Source organism: Lathyrus oleraceus, chromosome 1, assembly GCF_024323335.1.
Source record: "Lathyrus oleraceus cultivar Zhongwan6 chromosome 1, CAAS_Psat_ZW6_1.0, whole genome shotgun sequence".
Taxonomy (NCBI): Eukaryota; Viridiplantae; Streptophyta; class Magnoliopsida; order Fabales; family Fabaceae; genus Lathyrus; species Lathyrus oleraceus.
The window spans coordinates 215,630,605-215,654,911 of record NC_066579.1 but is presented as its reverse complement, the minus strand read 5'-3'; the positions used below and the strand labels follow the sequence as shown (position 1 = coordinate 215,654,911).

At 38.0% G+C, this 24,307-nt stretch overlaps 1 long non-coding RNA gene across 4 annotated transcripts; it reads right to left on the bottom strand.

Annotated features, from left to right (window-relative positions):
* Window positions 1–9,282: 9,282 nt before the first annotated feature.
* On the bottom strand, window positions 9,283–14,148 carry LOC127128265 (uncharacterized). 4 transcript variants are annotated; one of them, XR_007805816.1, is made up of 7 exons: window positions 13,467–14,148; window positions 13,320–13,349; window positions 12,590–12,702; window positions 11,649–11,766; window positions 11,401–11,524; window positions 9,856–10,472; window positions 9,283–9,732 (listed from the first exon to the last, which is right to left on the bottom strand). It is a non-coding gene; the product is annotated as an uncharacterized LOC127128265 (long non-coding RNA). The 4 variants fall into 4 exon arrangements; XR_007805812.1 differs by having other exon boundaries at window positions 9,283–10,472; window positions 13,467–14,138; XR_007805817.1 differs by lacking the exons at window positions 9,283–9,732; window positions 9,856–10,472 and adding an exon at window positions 10,581–10,928 and having other exon boundaries at window positions 13,467–14,139.
* Between the last annotated feature and the right edge of the window lie 10,159 nt (window positions 14,149–24,307).

The following is a 24,307-nucleotide window of genomic DNA, read 5'->3' as shown; positions in this document are numbered from 1 at the left end:
TCTCCCTTCTAGTTTGTCATTTCCCAGTCTCTGGTTAGGAGAAGGTTTCTCCCCTGTTAAGGGGAACTACATTGCCCTGATACTCATACCAGATGAGGTACGTAGGCAGGAGGTCGTACGAGATCTCTCCGGCCACCCTTTTTCTTTTTGTGTGTGTTTGCTTGACAGTTATTAGGCTCGAGTTCCAGACTCCCTATTAACTTGTTTGTGTGTTAACCTTATTGTGTGTGTAGGAGATGGATGTAAGCCCAGCGATTGGCATTCCATATCCTATTGTTGTGTGCTTGGAGTCCGATATAAGTCCAGCAATTGGCATTTGGTTTCCAGTGTGGGTTTGTTTGGTTCGGAGTCTGATGTAAGTCCAGCGATTGGCATTCGGTTTCCATGTTTTCCTGTGTGCGTGTGTTTTGTTTGGCGTGCGTGAGCCGAACTACGGTAGCTCTGATTCTCATTCCAGATGAGATACGTAGGCATAGGATGCGATATCCTAGCGAGCCCGTTCCCCTCTTCTCCCACCTGTGTTGTTTCCAGTGTGTGTGTGTGTGATGTTTGTGAGTAGTTTTAGCAACCTTTCTTCTATTCTTTTGAGCGTGGATCCCGTCGAGTACGACGGATGCGTAGGGGTGCTAATACCTTCCCTTCGCATAACCGACTCCCGATCCCATCTCTCTTTGGTCGCGAGACCATGTCTTTTCCAGGTTTACTTCGAGCGTTTCCTTTCCCTCTTTTGGGATAAATAACGCACGGTGGCGGCTCTGTTTGTTTTGTTTTTAGCCCGCCGGTTGTTTTTCGCGGATGCGACACAAGGCTGCTCTGTGTGCCTCAGAGCACATCAATAGTGAGAGAATGGAGATCTTTGAGGGTGTCTGATTTAGCTGGTTGACTACCTTGTAGTCACTTTTCTTGATAATCCTCATAAACTCATCCACTTCCTTCTCGAATGCGGTCTTAGGAGGAGCTTCCTCGGTAGTAACCTCTTCGGTGGATAACTGTTTTCCTTTAGCCTTGGCAGCTGCCTCAGCTTCAGTATTCGTGCGCAATGTTGATGGTGCAAATAGGCGTCCACTGCGAGTGAAGCCACCAATTCCTCCAACATTGTCTACAGCGGAGCTACTAATGTCAATGTCTTCTTCGTTAACTTTCTGCCCCTAGCAGTAGATATCAACCCCATAGTGCCACATGATAGCACTGTCTTTCTCATATGGAACAGGTCCTGGTACCGTGATGGTGACCGAACCAATCAAAGTCGGTTGAGGGTTGTCAGAGTAAATTGGTGCTGGACTTTCTGGGAAATATATTGTTGTCGGAGCGGGTCTCTCGGGAACATATATTTCTTCAGGAGTGAAATAAAACGTTATTGTCGACACATCATTCTTCACTGGACGAGTCTGATCGAACTGAAGACAACCTTCATCTATCAGTTGCTGAATACCCCTTCTCAAACTATCACATCCGTTCTCGACGTCTTGACAATTTCTGCACTCTTCCCCACAGCCCGGGAAAATCCGTCCTTTCAAGAGTCGGTCTTTGACCACCGATAGCGAAGTCTTCACTTTAGTCACATCAGAAACCAAATTCAAAGTTTCCCCACTATCAACAATATTAATCCTCTGCCCGCCGTGAGCTGGCATCGGGTTTTGGATAACATTAGGCACCGGAGAAAAATTGATGGCATGGGCATCTCTCAAATCTTGTACCTTTAGCTGGAGAGCCTTGCAATTATCTATAGTATGACCAGGTGCATTGGAGTGAAAAGCACATCTGGCGTTGACATCATAACCTCTAGGCAGATTGTTGGGATCGACCGGTGGGGCCAGAGTTCTCAACATAACCAGATTCATGTCAATCAGCTTGGGAAGTAATACAAAATAAGGCATTGGGATTGGCTCAATGACCCGGTCCGCCTGCCTTGGACGTTGTTGATAGTGTCTCTGCTGACCCGGATTACCTCCTTGTTGTTGATTGTTGTACCTGGGTTGCTGTTGCGAATGATACTGCGGTTGAGGAACAGGTGTTGGAATAGTGACTGCGGCCACTTGATCTTGATAATAATTAGGGCGTCCTCTGCCCCTGCCTCTGCCGGCATATACAACACTCGTCTCACCTTCTCTTCTTCGCTGATCGTTACCAGCAAACGGTTTCTTGGGAACTGATGAGTTGAAAGCACTCTTGTCTTGAATTCGGCCCATCTTCAACAGACTCTCGATCCTTTCTCCAGCAATCACTATCTCTGCAAAGCTGATTGACGGGCAAGCAGCCAATCTCTCGATATAATTGCCTTGAAGAGTGTTCATAAACATGTCCGCCATCTCCCTTTCAGACATAGGGGGTTGGACGGATGCAACAATTTGTCTCCAACGCTGAGCATATTCTCTAAAGGTTTCCTTGGCAGTATGAGACATTCCTTGCAACAAGGTCCGATTTGGAGCCATGTCCAAGTTGTATTGATATTGCTTGACAAAAGCCTCTACCAAGTCTTTCCAGCTCTTGATGGTAGTACGAGACAAATGAGAATACCATTCACGAGAAGCTCTAGTTAAACTGTCTTCAAAATAGTACATCCACAGCTTTTCATCTTCAGTGTGAGCTCCCAACCTTCCCAGATAAGATTGGAGATGAGTGCGTGGGCAAGAAGCCCCATTGTATTTCTCAAAAGTAGGGGGTTTGAACTTGTGAGGGATCCTTACTCCCTGAACCAGACCAAGATTGGTGACATCAAAACCTAAGGAATTTTGAGACTCCAAAGATTTGAGCTTCTCAGCAAGCTCATCCATATGGCGAGTGGTCTCGAGGGTCTTGTTGTGCAAAGAAAATTGATCATACTGACAATCTTCAGTAACAGGGCGCCCGTTAATCCGAATCCCTTGATTCACATTGTACCTTCCGCCAATACCATTCCCAACATTTACCGTGTTGCCAACATTACCCGGGTTTCCATCAACATTTGCGTTACCCGCGTTTCCAGTGTTCACAGGGTTATCAGTGTTCCCAGGGTTACCAGGGTTCCCAGGGTTACCAGGGTTTCCCTCAGCATTTGATATCTCCACCTCTGGATCGGGCCTCGGTTGCTCAACCAATTCCCTTAGCTTTTCCTGGCCTTCTTCCATACCAGTCATCAATGTCATGAACTGATCCATCATTTCACGCATATCAGCCAGCTCTTTCTGTACCTGGTCCATCGCTAGTTGCAGATGATTTTCCTTTGTCGGGTACCTGTGAACTCGCCTGGGACCAATAACTGCCTGATATAGGGAACAAACTTTAGACACTGCGGTGACACCTGCAAAATAGACAAGGGTTAATATACATGGTATGCGATGCACGGCTTATTCGATTTTAAGGCCCCCCCTTAAAAAGGGAATACCCTGTAAATGGATAAGCATTAGATGTTGGATGCAAATATGCAGATGATGTTATGTAATGCAATGGCATGTCAATCAGAATTGCTGGATCCGCTTGAACATCAGTCAGGTTGCACTGCCTGGAGAGAAATTAAGAGGATCAAGCAAAGCACACCAAACAAAGGTCATGGGATGGATCATGTTATCCTTAATATCAACCATCCATTTTTGGGGGATTATGGTTTACACCTTATCAACACCCAAGTTTCATTGATATTAAGGATACCTGAACGGATCAACCATGAATCAAGGGTTTGTTGCAAGTCACGAGCATGGAGTTTAGGTTAAGAACCACCCAAAGGGAGTGTACTAAGGTTTAAACCTGCCAAACATGTTCTACAAAAGGTTCTCATAGTCATAATCCCATCTTTCGGATATTATCGGAGGAACGACTACTCGTATTCCAAAAATATTCTCAAGAGAGACTCTTATGAGTGTAGTATCGCGTAACAATCGTATCAAATCTTACACTTGAACGACTTTCGCACTACGTCCTACGAATAGGTCAAGATGGGTTTGGTAAACTAAGGTCCTTGGCTTCTAAGGTCTATATTGGAAAAAGTAATGTCTAACCACAACTTACTTGTGTGACATTATTGATCCCAACATGACGTTCACCAAGTGAATAGGCTTTGCAGGTCAACTTGCTAAGGAATAACTCCACACAAGTCAACAAGACTATGCCATTCTCCTATCCTAAGTGCACTCGAGTTCGGGTATAGAACTCATCTCACAAACAGAAAATGACTCGCACGGATGTCGCATCCACTGCATACGTATCTCATCTGAATATGAGAATCAGAGTCTTCGTAGCTCGGCTACCTAGGGGTTAAGGGTAATTGTGCTCGCTAAGACATCGCGTCTTATGCCTACGTATCTCATCTGGAATGAGAATCAGAGCAAGCCGTAGTTCGGCTAACTACGGGGTTATGGATTGGGTTTTGGACGAACGACGTTACCACGCAATCTACCGGATGCTCGACCTTTGGAGACTTACTCGCCTGTAGTAGAAGGAGTTAACGTGTTCTTAGGAGAAGAAAAATCAATGAGTTGGTAGGGTTAGGGATGCTCATGCAAAAAGGCAGTCCTTGGACGAAGGAACCTGTAAAAAAAACACAAAAACATTGCCTCCTATCGAGGTCTTCCAGCTAGGAAAGCAGTAAAATGCGGGAAAAATGTAAAAGTACCACACGGATAAAGATCCGAGGTAACAGCAATTAAAGGAACGATAAACCCTGAGATCCTTCCAAGCTAACATCATCAAAGAAAGTGGGTCAGTACAGGTAATCGGAATGAACTTCCAGGGGGTATCCCACAAATAAAGTGGAATACCAGACAAACCATCTCTGCAAGAGTCATATGAGCCCTCACAAAACAAAACTCAACAAACAGGTTAGAGAAACAAAATAGGGTAATCAAGAGTTGCCCCCAAATCAAAATGTAACCACATGAATCATGCCCTTTCAATTCACAAAAAGCTCACAAAAAGCAACCAAGGGTAGGAGGCCTAAACCTCTTGTCAAACACACGCATCAAAAGGGTATCAAATTCACCCATAATACCTCATACATTTAGAGCATTCAAATTAAAGGCATAAAGATGATGGATATAGGGCAAACCTGATTGGAGAGATTGATTGAAATTGAGTTGCACCCGTGAGGTTTACAAAATAATCTTTAGGGTTTATGTGAGGCAGAGGTGATTCTGTGCAGTTGAGTTCCCTTCTGGGTTTGGAGGCTGCTCTGAGTTTTCTGTCAGGTTTCTCTCCAGGGTTTGTCCAGGGTTTTGCTCCAAGGAAACCTCAGAGTGTTTTGCTTCTCTTCCTTTTTCTGTCTGTTCTCCCTCTTTTATAACCTGATTTTCATGGCTTTGTGGGCTCAAATGAGAGAGGTCCAAGTCCAAGATTTTTCTATTATATATATTTTTTTTATTTAATTAATTTATTTATTTATTTTAATTTATTTTTCGTTTTTTTTTCTTTTTTTTCTTTTTTTTTCGTCTTTTTTTTTCCGAAACGCGTGGACTTCGCCTAGCGAGCATGACAGTTCATGAACAAACTTTTGCTCCTTCAAGATTAACATTTTGACTGATGAATAGACCCCTGTTGGAAGTAACTCAAGTTTTTCCCTTGTGTTGACTGATCATCTAAATAGAACCCACAAAGTGTCCTGGATGATGTTCAAGCTTCTTGGAGCTAATCTCGATTGACATGATGAAATGCAATGTATCTAATGTTAAATGACCTAAAAATGAATGTGTGAATAAGGAGGGCAAATTTTAGGGTGTTACACCTGGCGTTCTTTCTCTTCAGCTTCCTTGACCTTAGTGCCTCTAGTATCTCCTCGGCTACTCTGATGTAGTCATTTCTGACTTGTTCAAAATGTCCTTTCAACTAAAAAACCTCATATGTCATCCATATGAGAAATCCATTCCAGTGAGTCCTTACCTCAGAAGGATTTTCACTTAAACTGGATCGTTCAGATAGCGCTCTGAGCCTCACAACTGAGCTTTTTGAGAATAAAGCAAATACCTCTTCCAAGGTTCGAAAGGTTGGTTGAGGTTCAAAAGTTGGATTTATGGGTTCATATGGAGTTTGAGTGGTTTCAGAGGGTTCAGTGAGAGGTTCAGAGGTTGGTAGGGTTATTGAGGGTGCTGAGAGAGATGGTGTAGGTTCAGAGGTTTCTGGGACAAATAAGATCTGTTCAGAGTTTGTTGTGTCTTGGAGTTGAGCCAAGGTTAGAGAAGAATGGTCAGGGGTTTATGGCTGTTCAGAGACAGAGGAAAGGTCGTAGTATGAAGGAGATGAGGGAGTGGATGAGGGAGGTGAAATGGGTTCGTTTAGAAGTAAGGCTTCTGATACGGGAAGTGTTGTGGTTGAGAGGTTCAATTTTTGTAGAGGGGGTGAGGATGTGTTAATTTCAGAGTTGTGAGGTTTAGATGGAGTTGGAATGGGGGATCTATCTTGAAGAAAAGATACATTGTGTAAGACCCCAATTTTGACCCTAAGATCCCTCATACTATCTCATCATTTGCATTGGCTTTGGGATCACATCCTGGCATCCTCCTTACCCTTCATTCACTGGGTTTGTATTGGGAGAGATCACCAAGCACATTTGATTGTATCATACTTTATTTTCTTTTGTTTACTAACCAAAATGCCAAAAATATATTTATGTATAGCTTTGTTTCTTTTGTAGGTAGTGTGTGTGTCCAACTATGCCTCATCAAGCTCACAACTAGGGTTTGAGACCACCATTGCAAAGATATTAAGTTATCAATGGTCCATATTGGTTCAAAACATCATATATGGATTCCCATATTCTTAATTTGTCAATTTGATCAAGAATTTATCAAGAGTTTGAAGTTTGTTTTCCTTGGAAGCCCTAATTCATCTGGGTATCTTGTGTGACTTCCTTAACAAGTTTCTTCAACAATTGGTCAAAGATATAAAGGGATACTTAATTTTACAACATAACATGTGTCGCGGTGCGAAAAATACCTGAGCGTAAGGAACGCTCGAAATATAAATAAAACAGAGTCGCCACCGAACTTTATTTATTCCCAAAGAGGGAAAGGGGAAATATCGATAAAATCCACGAAAAGCAAAAAGAAATGGTCATCGCAACCAAATCGGGTTCGGGAGTCGGTTATGCAAGGGGAAGGTATTAGCACCCCTCATATCCATCTTACTCTATGGGACCCATTTAGTTAGTTTCGTGTTAGAGTGTTAGCGTGATATCATTTGCGAACTTCTACTTATCGAATGAGAAAAGAGAAAGAAAGAAAGGAAAGACTTAAGGTTTTTAAATATTAATGTGCCTGACAAGATTTCGCTATCCTGCTCCTACGTGTCTCCAGGTGATATGAAGAACTCAAGGCATATGTAGTTCTACTCAAAGAAAACCACTGGATGGATTGCTTTTAAAAAGAGTGATGCTTGGATCAAATTTGAGCGATTAAACCTTTACTTGCTGCTCACTCTTGGAGGCTGAAGTCTTTGTTTGTTTCGCATCAAAATAGATGTCGCATACTCTTTTCTGAAAATGTTTTCGGTGTCGCACAAGGGCGGAAAACAAGTTTGATGAGTTTAAGTTGATTTTAAGCGGAGACAAGCATCCAAGCAGGGAACTCTACTACAGTACTCAGATGCTCGAAAAGGAAGAGGCCTAAGCCTAATCACTCTTTTTTCATCCAAAAGTTTGTTATGAAAATGTGTGGTAAATTAGGTCAAAGTTCATTAACGGAAGACGATTAATCAGACATAGAGCTCTACAGCAGTGTCCAAATAATCGGGAAAGAGAAGGTCGATACCCAATCAATCTTTTTCTTCTATAAGAGAAATGACCTAATTCTAGTAATTATTGTATTTTAATATGGAAGACAAATGTTTGAACATTGAGCTCTACAGTAGTCTCCTAACATCCGAAACAAAGAAAGTCTAAACGTAATCAGTTTCTTCCATTTTTATTGTGAAAAGCTTTTGAAAATAGGGGGACGACTTGACATTGGGTCAAGCGTCTGAAGTTGACTTTATGAAAATAGTTTGAATGTGGCGGGGGTTAGAAGTTTTTAACAGATGACAATTGCTCGAATGATCGAGTAAGACTACTCGTATCCAAGTAATTGAGGAGAGAAATTGAAGGCTCAAGACCATCTCCTTTTTCACCCTTTTTGAAATAGTGGTTAAGTATGCTTAGGTATTTTGGATTTGATTAGAGAAAAAACACTCGATGTTGGATCGAGGTTTTTATTATTTGCGTTTGAACAGAAAATCGGATGGAATGATTCAAGGGCTTCGAAAATGATAGAGAAGTGGATAGTGTAAACAAATATGATTTTGTGAAAATTTGTTCGACGTTGGATCGAGTATTTTTTTTTTGTTCTTTTTTCTAAAAAATGTTAATCTTAATCTTTGAATTAACAATCAACTGATACAATAAAGTAATTGAAAGCGGTAAATTTATTACATATTTTGGGAATGGGGGTATAGTTTACTGAATGGGAATACGGTATCATAATTAAATGATATAAGTTCTAGAAGACATTTGAAGATATAAAAAATCTCGTTGTAAGAAGGCCCAAAAGGAAGCCAAGGGACTCAAAATAAAAATCAGAAATTGAAAGGCATCTCTGAAAAACCGACGGGTCAATTAAATTGGATTTTCTTTTCATAATAATTTTAAAATAAACAAAATAATTAAATAAATAAATAAGTGAAAATAGTAATAAACAATAATAAAATAATAATAATAATAATAATAATAATAATTAACAATAATTAGTAACAATATTTAATTAATAATGATAAATAATAGATATTAATGATTAGAAAAAAAAATAGTAAAAATAGTAACAATAATCAACAAATATAATTGTAAACGTCAATAATAAATAATACATAAAGTAAATTATAATAATAAGGTCAAAAAATAAGAATCAAAATATAATAATAATAATAATAACTTATAATAAACAATAAACAATATTACTACTACTAATAATACTAATGATATTAGTATAATAATAACCAACAATAATAATAATTAAATAATAATAATAATGACAACAATATAATAATTAATAATAATAAAATAAATAAATAATAAATAATATATATATATATATATATATATATATATATATATATATATATATATATATATATATATATATATATATATATATATATATATATATATATATATATATATATATATATATATATATATATATATATATATAAAAGAAATAATAGTAGACCATAATAATAATATATAATAATACAATAATAATAATTAACAATAATAACAAATAATATAATAGTAGTACTTATAATGAGAATAATATAATAATTAGTAGTAATAATAAATACTAATGACAATAATAATAAGTATAATTAATAATGATAATTAATAATTAATAGTAATAAATAATAATAATTTAAAACAAAACAAGAAAAGAAAGAAGAAAAATAAGACAGTGTTGAAATTTATAGGTCTCAGAGAGAAGATCCAAGTAAATCTTTTCAAAGTTTAAAATAATTTCCAATCAACTCACGACACATGGCAGGAGAGTATTTTAGTGAGTAAAAAAAAAGTTTACTTTTATCCTTCCTCACGCCTTCCTTTCTTCTTTTTTACAGTAACAACTTTTGTTTATATAAAAAAAACCAAACATAACACTCACAATCTCACACATTATGGAAAGGGTCGGTCGTCCGACCAACAGTGCGGCGAACCCACCGCTTCCATGGCTCGCATCTCCCCTTTTCTCTCACTCTTATCTCTTGTTTTCTCATTCTCTCACACTCTTCAAACCCCAGCAATGGTTCCTTGCACACACACAAAAAAACCTCATTTTTCAAAGTTTCTCTCACTCTCTTTCTCAAGTAACAAATCTCAATCACAAAAATAAAGTTAAGAAAACATAATGATAGTTAGAGGAAAGAGATTACCGACGAGAAACGGAAGCGCGTCTGTTCGAAAGAGATAATGGTGCGCGATTTGCAGCGAAGGTGCGACTTCGGTTCACGACGGTGAAGGAAGCTTCGATTGTGTTGTTGAAGTTTGTACGATGTGTTGTTGCAGTTTTGAATGATGATTTGGTCATGTTTGGTGTTGTTTGGAAATTTGGAAATGGAAAAATATCATGGAGAAGGTGTTGGTTGAATAAGATTGGTGATTTTATAGTGTTTTTATCATAGAGATTGTTATTAATTAGTGGATGGTGTGATGTTGGTTTAATGGTGGCAATGTGAATAGTGAAGAAGTGGATGGAGGTTTGAGCTTGTCATTGTTGTTGCCATGGGGAGGAAATCAAACGATGGCCATGTGGTGGTTCAAGGTTGGAGCACTACAAAAAAAATTTGGCAAGTTGCGACATTTATTTTTGGAAGTTTAAGGCGGTTAAAACCGCCGTAAATTGCAAGTCACGACGGTTTTGATTTTGTTGCTGAAACGTGGTTCGCCAGACTGTACTGCGACGGCTGTTAAAACCGCCACTCTAACTGTCATTCTAAGTCGCAACGGTTAGGTCACTGCCTCCAAAGGAAATTGTGTCGGTTCTGAACCGCTGGCAAAATAAGTCATAAATACTTAGTTGTGAAACTGCTTTTAAAAAAAATAACCTGCTTTTATTTACAAATTTTAGTAAATATATTTTTATGAAAATTAAATTACATAATTTAAATTATAAACTAATTCATTAACTATAATATATATTACACATTCATATAAAATAATTTAATAAATCATAAATAAATTTTACATTAAGAATAAAAATATTGTAGTGTCTTCACCAACAACTATAACTCATGTAATCACAAACAACTGTAGGAGAACTTGCACAAGGAAATACAAGCACAGTAACTGTAATTTCACATTATTAAATGATACCATCATCAACACATAATCTCATAGATTCATAGCAACAATTACATAATTGTACTAAACCATAGAATTCATGTGTGGTGGTTGCAAATGCCTATTTTTTGAGTCAAGAAGCTTGAGTTGTGGCACTAAGCCATCACTGTGGGGAAATACCATCTCGGTTATGTGTGTTTTGAAATATGAGGAGGGGAAAAACCAATCATACGAAAATCAATCATACCAACTATTTAATTTCATGAGATAAAGGAAAATAAAATAAATTGTGCATTAAGAAATCTGTTGAAACTGAACCATTCGGTTTATTTCAAACCGCTGGTTGTTTTCTCCAACCATAAAATCTATGGCTAATACATTTTAGAGTCGATTTAAATGAACTTTGTCTAAAGTAAAGCGCGTGGACCATACCATAACAAGTCGCGATGGAAAGAGCTAGAAAATAATTATCAGTACATGGTACTTCACATATCAAAAACCATATAGGTCAAGAACATGAGCCCCTAAAACTACAACAACACATGCAGGAAGAGTAAAATACTAAACAATATACGGGTGCCAAGTTATTAGTTCAATATAAATGTCCAACATAGAATTGAGGGAATCAGATGAATAACCTGGTCTTGCGCTCAAGTTATCAAAGTGCTTCAAGATAAAAAGAATGCATGCATGCCTCAGTTATATCGCGTTGAAGGCTTCTGAAAGTTCATGCTTACTCGATACGTTCTCTAGAAATATATCCTGCAATAAGAACTTCAGGTCATGAGGCACCCATGTTGCACGCACAAAGATGCATCTGGCGAGATTTATTTTTAGGATATATAGAGGAGTAAATATTATTATACAACAATTTTTCTCAGCTCACATGTGTAATTGTGTATTCATAGAGTCTCTTTAGTCCTTCAAAAAGATATTGATCAGCTGCTTGAAGAAGGTCTTGAGAAATATCTGGAGTGACATCAACTGATCCAGCATATATAAATCTGGACAAAGATCAAATAAACTTATATATCCATAAATTATTATAAGCTCTCACATTAAACTTTTATAAAACATGACTGCAGAATTTATTAGATCTCATCATCAATTTAAAAACCTCCCATCTAATTATTATAAGCTGTAATTGGCGAATAAAATAGATTTTATATAAAGAAATTGAAATGGGAAGTCTTATGGTAATAAGTTTGGAAACAAGAACTAAGTAAAAACAATCTATTCCACCAATTTGATTTAAAACATTTAGTTATCAATCTAGTCTCATATCTTTCTAAGTCATGTGGACTTTCTAATAGGAAACTCATCAGTCTCATGTTGATAACTGGCTGCAGGACTTTGAGTGAGTCAGATGTAATAGAGTCTTGATTCTCAATATGAGAATTGGAATGGTGATGTGTGTGACTACTAGAATTGTTATAAACAGGGTCATCATAATAAGTAGTATCAATTCATGGTTACTATTAGGGTGCAGATTAGCATTCTGAAAACACAATATATCTACAAATTTCACATTTTTATATTCTATGATTACCCTACAAAATTGCATAAATTAGAAATTTTAATATCTTAAAAAAACATGAAATTGCATATTAATTTAACCAGAGATTAATTGCCAGCAACAAAAAAGGAAAGGGTAACCAAATCAAATTAAACATTTTCCATTACATGAAGGAATTAACATTGATAAAAAAACAAAAAACAAATTATAGACGAATAAATTAAACCAAGACATTTCAATCAAAAAGCTTCATGATTGCAACAAAATATGAACAAAATTCCTAGCTAAAAGCCAAATAGATAAATAAATACCTTAATAAACAAGAGAGAAATGTGATTCAGATTTTCAAAGCAAAACGAAGATGAATGATCAGCCGCAACAATGGGAATCTAGCAGCCACAACAATTGGAATCACTTCTAACGTCTGAAAAACACAAACAACAATGCAGTTTATCAAACACTAGAGTAGAAATTTCAATTTCAAGCACTTCCCATATAAGCAATTTATCAAACACTTGGCATGCACAATATTAATTTTATGCAATTTTCAAACCAGCTACTTAATGTTGATTATTTGAAACACTATTACAAACAAAATAATGTTGCCAAGCGTACAACATAATAATATCTTCTCCAACCTTTATTTCACAAACCAGTTGCAACTTACTGAAAGAAATGCAACCAACATTTATGTCAGAAAAGCAATCTCAACCAGGAAAGTACACTGACTGGTATCTAATCAAATAAAAAATTAATTCAAAAAGCTTTTTTAATAATTGAGGGAGTGGGACAATTAACAGGAAAACCTAAATCAGGCGATGCGTTTTTATACTGAACAAGACCAATTAGCATGTCATATTAAGGAAGCTAAAACCACGATTCATAACATCTTGACCAAAATAGTCACAAAACAGGGCACAAGAAAACGTCTATGTTTTAGAAAAACTTGTGACATGTACAGTTAAGGTAAATTCAAATACATGCAATGACTTAAAACCAAAAAGGAGTGATTTCCATTATTTTTCAGAAAGCTAAACTTACTTGATTTTTCTGAATTCCCATGATTTCTTTCTGCAGTGTTCAAATGATTGTCGATTAGAAACGTTTTTGAGTTAAGGACCTTAAACCAGTTGAATGAATATGAAAACACATATATGCAAAAGGAAATTAGGTTTTGAGAAAACAAACCTGTTAAGAAATTAGGGTGGTTTTGACATCGGCGTGAGCGGCTGAGAGAGATGTGCGTTTCCCTCTTTTAGGAACATAGGGCGTGTGTTTCCCTCTTTTAGGAACATAGGGCGTGCATTTATGAAAAAGAAGAGAAAGAAGAACATAAAAAGTGAAAATTGTTCTGATTAGCGGAGATGAATTTTGGGGGACGACGGGTGAACTCACTGTCGTTACCTTTCAATCTGCGTGCGAACCATTTGAACTTCTTAGGGTGGCGGCGGGTTCCTAACTATTGTAGAAGAGGGCTTACGGCGGTTTAGGAACCAACCGTCGTGACTTGTTAATTTTTTTTATAAAACAAAGGGGCGGTTGTCCAAAAGTGTCATGGGAACTGTCGCGAGTGGAGGATAAGGTCGGTTATTGAGCAACCGTCGTGACCTATGTGTCGTAAAACTCTTATTTTCTTGTAGTGGAGTGATGTTTTAATGATTTTCGATGATGATTGTTTGAAGAATGGCATGTATGTTTATGTTCCGGCAATGATGAAGATGAGTAGTGATGATGGATAAAGTTAATGGGATGTCCTGGTGGTTATATGGTTGTGTAGTGTATATAAGAAAAAGAAAGAAAAAAAACTATGTCAAATCTCAGCCAAAAAGTTGGCGTGGAGAGAGAGATACGTGTGGTTGGTATAATTTTGTCATAAAGCTTCACGTGGACATTTTTTAATGTCTCAAACCAAAAGTTGGGTGAATAATGGGAGGGTGTGCATAACACTCATGTAGTAGCAAGAAGGAAGATATTTAATTTCTCAATTTCTTTTAAAAAGTTAAAATTTTGAAGAGAAAAAGAAAAGGTTTACTACAAAGTTAAAAATTAGAAAAATAATAATTAATAATACAAAATTAAATAAAATTAAAACATAATTAATTTTAAATAAATCTAATAATTAATTAGGATAAAAAACAAGATAATCGGGTAAATAAATAAAAAGAACAAAAATCAGGCGGAAACAAAGTCCGAAAAATTAAATTGAATGCACTAAAATGACCAGCGTTAAATAAACTTCTCGGAAACATATGATTTTTGATTAAATTTTGAAATAAAAATCGATCGGTAAAAAGGCTCAGGCTGTTTGAAATGCGACTGAAAAGGTTGTCGAAAAAATTAAAATAAGCACAGCAGATTAAACTACGTGGAACGTAGATTAAGAAAATTAACGTCTGCAAGCTCAATCTTTAAAAAATTTCGCCCGCTAATTTGATGTACAGTCAAGAAACAATTTGACCGGTTTGTTTGTAGATCCAAAAAATTTATCTGGCTGATATTTTAGGCATTATGCGGTATAGAATGCATGCTATGATGAGTATAAAAATGTAAACGTCAGGTGAATGAACTGAACACTGATCAAGAAGTCGCGAATAGTCAATCAGATGCAACTGAATCACTCTTAGATCATTTTCTTCTAATTCTCAAACACAAACAAGACTTCACAAAGATTCAGATGACGATAATACTCTTGATTATCACCTTATAAACCTTTGAAACACGATGTAACGGATTTGAACGAATGCGCAGAGATTGAGAAATCAAGTCCTTTGACTTCTTAATCAATAAATGACTGAATGAATGTTATCATGATCAGATAAAATGTAAGAACTCCTGGCTTTTCATCTAAAACCCTGATAAATGCTTTTAATCTTATGAAATGTGTAACACCCTTCTAAAATACCCCCAAATATTTAATTTAAAATAATAAAATATCAATCAGAGTAATTATGCCCTGAAGGGTGTCACACAATCACTTCACACCAATCATCAAAATATCCTGTCATGCTCATTTGATTAATTAAAATAAGACACTTTTGCATAATTCACAGCGGATACGAAATAACAACATTCAAATCATGTACTACATTACATGTAAAGTTGTTCAACAACCAAAAGAAAACGTAGTAAACATCCCATCCCGATGTTACATCTACCAGAGCATGACCCACTAAGGACTACACTAGACTCCTAGGACTAGCTTCTATTCAATCACTGCTCGTTACCTGAAAACATAGTTGTAAGGGTGAGTCCTTCAATCGATATAATAAGCATTATAAAATATCATGTAATGCTAAGTAATATAACACATATCATTACCCTAATCAGATTACACATATTCAGCAACGGCAATATCAACTCATAATCATCACCATCATCATACTCAAACTCAAAACAACCATAAAACACACGTATAATATTGGAATACATCCATTCATATTATACGCCATACATACATATATTATGCAATGAGACTCCATGCATGCGGTACCGACTATTCGTGAACATATAGTTCAACCTCACCGACCAAATCCAGGTACGGCTACCAAGCTCACTAGTCCCACTCATTTGAGACATAGTGACTCACATCACTAATTCCTCACCATGGGAATTAGCTACCACCCCCAAAGGGCCATGCTATGCACGCTAAATCACCTAGCATGCAAACATCAACAACAGTCCAAAATGACTAACATCACTAATTCCTCACCATGGGAATTAGCTACCACCATAAAGGCCACATATGCATGCTAATCACCTAGCAATGCAACATCAACAACAATTCAAGAATAGACATATGCTCACACTCTAAGCCATAAAACAGTCTATTCACAATGCATACATTCACAACATCATGTATACCATCACATATCATCAACACATTCATTACACATGCATATCATATCATGCCACATAATCAATCATAGTATCAGCACACTCTACTAATACCTATACTACTTAAAACCACGGGAAATGATCCCTAATATATCATACATCATCTGCATTACGTTACTCAGCTGAACAGCTAAAAACTGCACAACAACAGCTCAGGAAAATCACAATCCTGCCCATACGCGTATTGCCTAACCCCATACGCGTATGGCCCATCTCCTAACAAAATCCCATACGCGTAACACCATCTCATACGCGTATGCTACGCGTACCACTTCTCCATACGCGTACCAACAGAGACCAATCTACGTTCAAAACATCATCTTCCTCATCCATACGCGTATTGCCTAGTGCCATACACGTACCATGCCATCTCATACGCGTATTGCCTAGTGCCATACGCGTATGACCAGAAACCAGACTTCCAGATCTGCTATGGCTTTCTCTGCTACGAGATCTATCCAATTCAACCTTCCACAGTCCAATTTTTCACAATAATCGTTCATATCATCTAACACGAATCATAACCTATTCGATCTCACAATTTCTAACACTATTGCATCTAATTCTTACGAATTTCCTTCAATTTTAATCCAGATTCGTTCATCCCAAAAGTTCACAATTTTCAGCATAATTATTCCAATCAGAGATCAATCAATGGTTTATCACTACCCATGACATATTATCCCATAATACCCATTAAACGATGATAAACCCCCCTTACCTGAGTTAATCCGGCAAATCCTGCAGCTTCGAGCTCTTCCTCTCTCCAACCCTTGTTCTCTGGTTCTCTTTTGCCCTTTTTCCACTTTTCTGCCCCTTTTTCCTTTTCACGTGAAAAATAACTCTTTTTACCAAATGGAACCTTTTCTAATTCCAACTTTTATTCCAATAATAATAATCCAATTAATTAATTAAATTAATAAATATTATATTAATTTAAATTAAATAATTATCCTTATTTCATCGGGGTGTTACAACTCTCCCCCACTAAAAGAGTTTTCGTCCTCGAAAACATACCTCAAGTGAATAACTCCGGATAAGACTCCTTCATCTGACTCTCAAGTTCCCAAGTCACATTGCCACCTGCTGGTCCTCCCCAAGCTACCTTCACCAAAACAATCTCTTTACCCCGCAACTGCTTCAACTCTCGATCCTTAATCCTCATAGGTGATGTTTCAACAGTCAGGTTCTCTCTCACCTGGACATCATCTACTTGGACCACATGCGACGGATCATGAATGTACCTCCTCAACTGAGACACATGAAAAACCTCATGCAAATTCGCAAGTGACGGCGGTAAAGCGATACGATAGGCTACTTCCCCTATCCTCTCCAAAATCTGATAAGGACCAATAAATCGAGGTGTCAACTTCTTCGACTTCAAAGCTCGACCAACCCCAGTTATCGGAGTAACACGAAGAAACACATGATCTCCCTCTTGAAACTCAAGTGACTTCCTCCTCTTGTCGTGATAACTCTTCTGACGACTCTGAGCAATACTCATCTTCTCCTGAATCATCTTAATCTTTTCCGTAGTCTGTTGAACAATCTCCGGTCCAACCACAGCACTCTCACCGGACTCATACCAACATAAAGGCGTCCGACATCTCCTACCATACAAAGCTTCAAACGGTGCCATACCAATGCTCGAATGAAAACTATTGTTGTAGGTAAACTCAATCAAAGGTAAATAACAATCCCAAGCACCTCCCTTTTCCAAAACACAAGCCCTCAAAAGATCCTCTAGTGACTGAATCGTCCTCTCAGTCTGACCATCAGTTTGCGGATGATATGCAGAACTCAATCTCAGCTTAGTTCCCAAAGCCCTCTGCAAACCTTCCCAGAACTTCGATGTAAATCTAGGATCTCTGTCCGAAACAATACTCGATGGAATACCATGCAAACTCACAATTTTCTCAATATACAACTCAGCTAATCTCTCTAACGGATAATCCATTCTGATCGGAATGAAATGAGCCGATTTCGTCAATCTATCAACAATCACCCAAATAGCTTCGAAATTCTTACTTGTCCTCGGTAAACCAGAAACAAAATCCATACTGATACTATCCCACTTCCACTCTGGAATAGTCAACGGTTGCATTAACCCAGACGGCTTCTGATGCTCAATCTTCGACTTCTGGCAAGTCAAACAAGAATAAACAAAACTCGCTATTTCTCTTTTCATTCCCGGCCACCAAAATAACTTTTTCAAATCATGATACATCTTCGTAGCTCCCGGATGAATACTCAGGCCACTACGATGTCCTTCCTCCAGAATACTCTTCTTAAGTTCGGTAACATCCGGAATACACACCCGATTACCAAATTTCAAAACACCATTCTCATCAACTCTGAATTCACCACCTTGACCTTGATTCACTAGAGTCAACTTATCAACCAAAAGCACATCGGATTTCTGACCCTCTCTAATCTCGTCCAGAATACCACTCGTTAACTTCAACATTCCCAATTTAACACTATTGTGAGTACTCTCACACACCAAACTCAAGTCTCTGAACTGCTCAATTAAATCCAATTCTTTAACCATTAACATAGACATATGCAATGACTTCCGGCTCAATGCATCAGCCACTACATTTGCTTTACCCGGATGGTAATTCAAACCAAAGTCATAATCCTTCAGAAACTCTAACCATCTCCTCTGTCTCATATTCAGCTCTTTCTGATCAAACAAATACTTTAAACTCTTATGATCACTGAAAACCTCAAATCTTGATCCATACAAGTAATGCCTCCATAATTTCAGAACAAATACCACAGCTGCCAACTCTAAATCGTGCGTCGGATAGTTCCTCTCATGAACCCGCAGTTGTCTCGAAGCATAAGCTACGACCTGCTTATTCTGCATCAACACACCACCTAAACCCAACAATGAAGCATCACAGTAAACCTCAAATGATTCTGACGGACTCGGTAATATCAGAACAGGAGCAATAGTTAACCTTCTCTTTAACTCTTGGAAACCTTCTTCACATTTTGAGTCCCAAACAAACGCTTGCCCCTTTCTAGTCAACATCGTCAACGGTAATGCCAACTTAGAAAATCCCTCAATGAACTTCCTATAATAACCAGCCAAACCAAGGAAACTTCGAATCTCAGCAACAGACTTAGGAGCTTCCCACTTAGATACCGCTTCTATCTTAGAAGGATCAACAGCAACACCACCTCTTGAAATCACATGACCAAGAAAACTCACCTCTTCTAGCCAAAATTCACACTTGGATAGTTTAGCAAATAACTTCTTTTCTCGCAGAACTCCTAAAACCACTCTCAAATGCTCAGCATGCTCTTCTTCAGATTTCGAATACACCAAAATATCATCAATAAACACCACAACAAACTTATCTAGGTACGGGTGGAAAATCCTATTCATATACTCCATAAATACTCCAGGCGCATTAGTCACACCAAAAGGCATTACAGAATACTCATAATGTCCATACCTTGTTCTGAAAGCAGTCTTCTGAATATCCTCAGTTTTCACACGTATCTGATGATATCCCGACCTCAAATCTATCTTGCTGAACACACTTGCACCAACCAACTGATCCATCAAATCATCAATCCTCGGTAGAGGATACCGATTCTTGATCGTCACTTTATTCAGTTGCCTGTAGTCCACACACAACCTCATAGTACCTTCTTTCTTCTTAACCAATAACACTGGTGCACCCCACGGTGACACACTCGGACGAATAAATTTCTTATCCAACAGATCTTCCAACTGACTCTTCAATTCAATTAACTCAACAGCAGACATACGGTACGGAGCCATCGATATCGGCCTAGTACCAGGTACCAAATCAATCGAGAACTCAACTTCACGCTCTGGTGGTAATTCATTCACTTCTTCCGGAAACACATCAGGAAAATCACACACCACGGCTAGATCACAAATCGCCAGTTTATCTTTAGCCTCCAAAGTCGCTAACAGCATAAACAACTCTGCCCCATCTGCTACTGCCTCATTCACCTGCCTTGCAGATAGAAACAAACTCTTTCCTTCCTCAATCTCAGGAAAGATCACAGTCTTATCAAAACAGTTGATATAAACTCGGTTAAACACCAACCAGTTCATACCTAAGATAACATCAATCTGCATTAACGGAAGACACACAAGGTTTATCCCAAAGTCTCTACCGAAAATACTCAAAGGACAACTCAAACAAACTGAAGTAGTAGTCACTGAACCCTTTGCAGGAGTATCAATCACCATACTTCCATGCATCTCAGATATCTCTAACTTAAGTTTCACAGCACAATCCAAAGATATAAAAGAATGAGTCGCACCTGTGTCAATAATAGCTACAAGAGGAAAGCCATTAATATCACACGTACCTCGGATCAACCGATCATCTGCAGCAGTCTCAGAACCCGATAAAGCAAAGACCTTGCCTCCCGACTGATTCTCTTTCTTCGGTTTAGGACACTGTGGACTGATATGACCCACCTCTCCACAGTTGAAGCAAGTCACAGTCTTCAACCGGCAATCTGCAGCCAAATGACCACCTTTCCCACATTTGAAACACTTCTTCTCAACACTGGTACACTCGTGAAAACGATGTCCAGCCTGACCATATCTGTAACACTTAGCAGGGGCACTGGAGTCTCCCCCACTAGGCCTCTTCATCCCACTCTGTCTCTGGAAACCTTTGCCAACTGCATACGGTTTCCCACGATCATTCTGATTCTTGCCTTTCCTATCAACCCTCTGCTGATAGCTCTCTGCTCTAGCCTTGGAATCCTGTTCAAAAATCCTACAACAGTCAACCAAATCAGAAAACACTCTGATCCGCTGATACCCAATAGCCTGCTTGATCTCGGGACGCAACCCGTTCTCAAACTTCACACACTTTGAAAATTCCCCAGTAGCCTCGTTATAGGGAGTATAATACTTTGACAGCTCTGTGAACTTAGCAGCATACTCAGTAACAGACCTGTTACCCTGTTTCAATTCCAAGAATTCTATCTCTTTCTTTCCTCTGACATCCTCTGGAAAATACTTCCTCAGGAATCTCTCTCTGAACACTGCCCAAGTAATCTCAGCATTCCCAGCAGATTCCAACTCAGTGCGGGTAGCAACCCACCAGTCATCTGCTTCTTCTGACAGCATATGCGTACCGAACCTGACCTTCTGGTTATCGGCACACTCAGTCACTCGGAAGATCCTCTCGATTTCCTTCAACCACTTCTGAGCACCATCTGGATCGTATGCTCCCTTAAACATTGGAGGATTGTTCTTCTGGAACTCACTCAGTTGACGAGCAGCTCCCATTCCCACAACATTCGGATTTCCTCCAAGTACTCCAGCTAGCATACCCAGAGCCTCGGCAATTGCAGCATCATCTCTACCTCTTCCAGCCATCTCTATTCTGAAAACCCAACAAGCTAAACAATAAGTACTGATAGGGTTACACAACACCTATCCCGTACAGGGGAAACAGAATAATTACGACTCGACTCGACCAACTATGCTCTGATACCACTAATGTAACACCCTTCTAAAATACCCCCAAATATTTAATTTAAAATAATAAAATATCAATCAGAGTAATTATGCCCTGAAGGGTGTCACACAATCACTTCACACCAATCATCAAAATATCCTGTCATGCTCATTTGATTAATTAAAATAAGACACTTTTGCATAATTCACAGCGGATACGAAATAACAACATTCAAATCATGTACTACATTACATGTAAAGTTGTTCAACAACCAAAAGAAAACGTAGTAAACATCCTATCCCGATGTTACATCTACCAGAGCATGACCCACTAAGGACTACACTAGACTCCCAGGACTAGCTTCTATTCAATCACTGCTCGTTACCTGAAAACATAGTTGTAAGGGCGAGTCCTTCAATCGATATAATAAGCATTATAAAATATCATGTAATGCTAAGTAATATAACACATATCATTACCCTAATCAGATTACACATATTCAGCAACGGCAATATCAACTCATAATCATCACCATCATCATACTCAAACTCAAAACAACCATAAAACACACGTATAATATTGGAATACATCCATTCATATTATACGCCATACATACATATATTATGCAATGAGACTCCATGCATGCGGTACCGACTATTCGTGAACATATAGTTCAACCTCACCGACCAAATCCAGGTACGGCTACCAAGCTCACTAGTCCCACTCATTTGAGACATAGTGACTCACATCACTAATTCCTCACCATGGGAATTAGCTACCACCCCCAAAGGGCCATGCTATGCACGCTAAATCACCTAGCATGCAAACATCAACAACAGTCCAAAATGACTAACATCACTAATTCCTCACCATGGGAATTAGCTACCACCATAAAGGCCACATATGCATGCTAATCACCTAGCAATGCAACATCAACAACAATTCAAGAATAGACATATGCTCACACTCTAAGCCATAAAATAGTCTATTCACAATGCATACATTCACAACATCATGTATACCATCACATATCATCAACACATTCATTACACATGCATATCATATCATGCCACATAATCAATCATAGTATCAGCACACTCTACTAATACCTATACTACTTAAAACCACGGGAAATGATCCCTAATATATCATACATCATCTGCATTACGTTACTCAGCTGAACAGCTAAAAACTGCACAACAACAGCTCAGGAAAATCACAATCCTGCCCATACGCGTATTGCCTAACCCCATACGCGTATGGCCCATCTCCTAACAAAATCCCATACGCGTAACACCATCTCATACGCGTATGCTACGCGTACCACTTCTCCATACGCGTACCAACAGAGACCAATCTACGTTCAAAACATCATCTTCCTCATCCATACGCGTATTGCCTAGTGCCATACGCGTACCATGCCATCTCATACGCGTATTGCCTAGTGCCATACGCGTATGACCAGAAACCAGACTTCCAGATCTGCTATGGCTTTCTCTGCTACGAGATCTATCCAATTCAACCTTCCACAGTCCAATTTTTCACAATAATCGTTCATATCATCTAACACGAATCATAACCTATTCGATCTCACAATTTCTAACACTATTGCATCTAATTCTTACGAATTTCCTTCAATTTTAATCCAGATTCGTTCATCCCAAAAGTTCACAATTTTCAGCATAATTATTCCAATCAGAGATCAATCAATGGTTTATCACTACCCATGATATATTATCCCATAATACCCATTAAACGATGATAAACCCCCCTTACCTGAGTTAATCCGGCAAATCCTGCAGCTTCGAGCTCTTCCTCTCTCCAACCCTTGTTCTCTGGTTCTCTTTTGCCCTTTTTCCACTTTTCTGCCCCTTTTTCCTTTTCACGTGAAAAATAACTCTTTTTACCAAATGGAACCTTTTCTAATTCCAACTTTTATTCCAATAATAATAATCCAATTAATTAATTAAATTAATAAATATTATATTAATTTAAATTAAATAATTATCCTTATTTCATCGGGGTGTTACAAAATGCACGACAAAATGGATCAATTTTACTATAAGGATGCCAGTGAAAACTCAGGGTAAATTTTAGGTTATGACATTATGCATATATGATCCTCTATGATCCCCAGATAGAAAAAGGACTTCAAGTTTGCAAGTTGGTTCAAAGAGGTTGACCAGAGAAAGTCAACTTGTCAAAACTAGGGTTCCCTAGACCCTATCGCCTATAATTTTTGTCATATTAAAATGATTCCAAGAGAAAAGTTGCTCTTTATGATATTCCAAACAACTTTCATGTTGACATAAAGAGTTATTTTTTCTTGGAAAGTCATTTTTTATGGTGAAACATTATAGGTCATTTTGTTTGTGCCCTAGTTAGAAGGTCAACTTCCAAGGACCATAACTTGTTCAATATTTATGATATGAAGGCCATCAAAGTTTAATGATCTATTTAAATATGTCTTCTCTAACTTTAGTTCTTTTAGAAATTTCAAATTCAACTTGCAAGGGCATGTGACAAGAGGAAACATTATAGGTCATTTTGGGCCATTACCATTGAAAAAGCAATTTTCCTCAACTTATAAAATGCATAACTCCCTCATGCCAAATCTAAATAATGTCAAATTTTTGACCAAATTTAATATGAATGAAATATCTG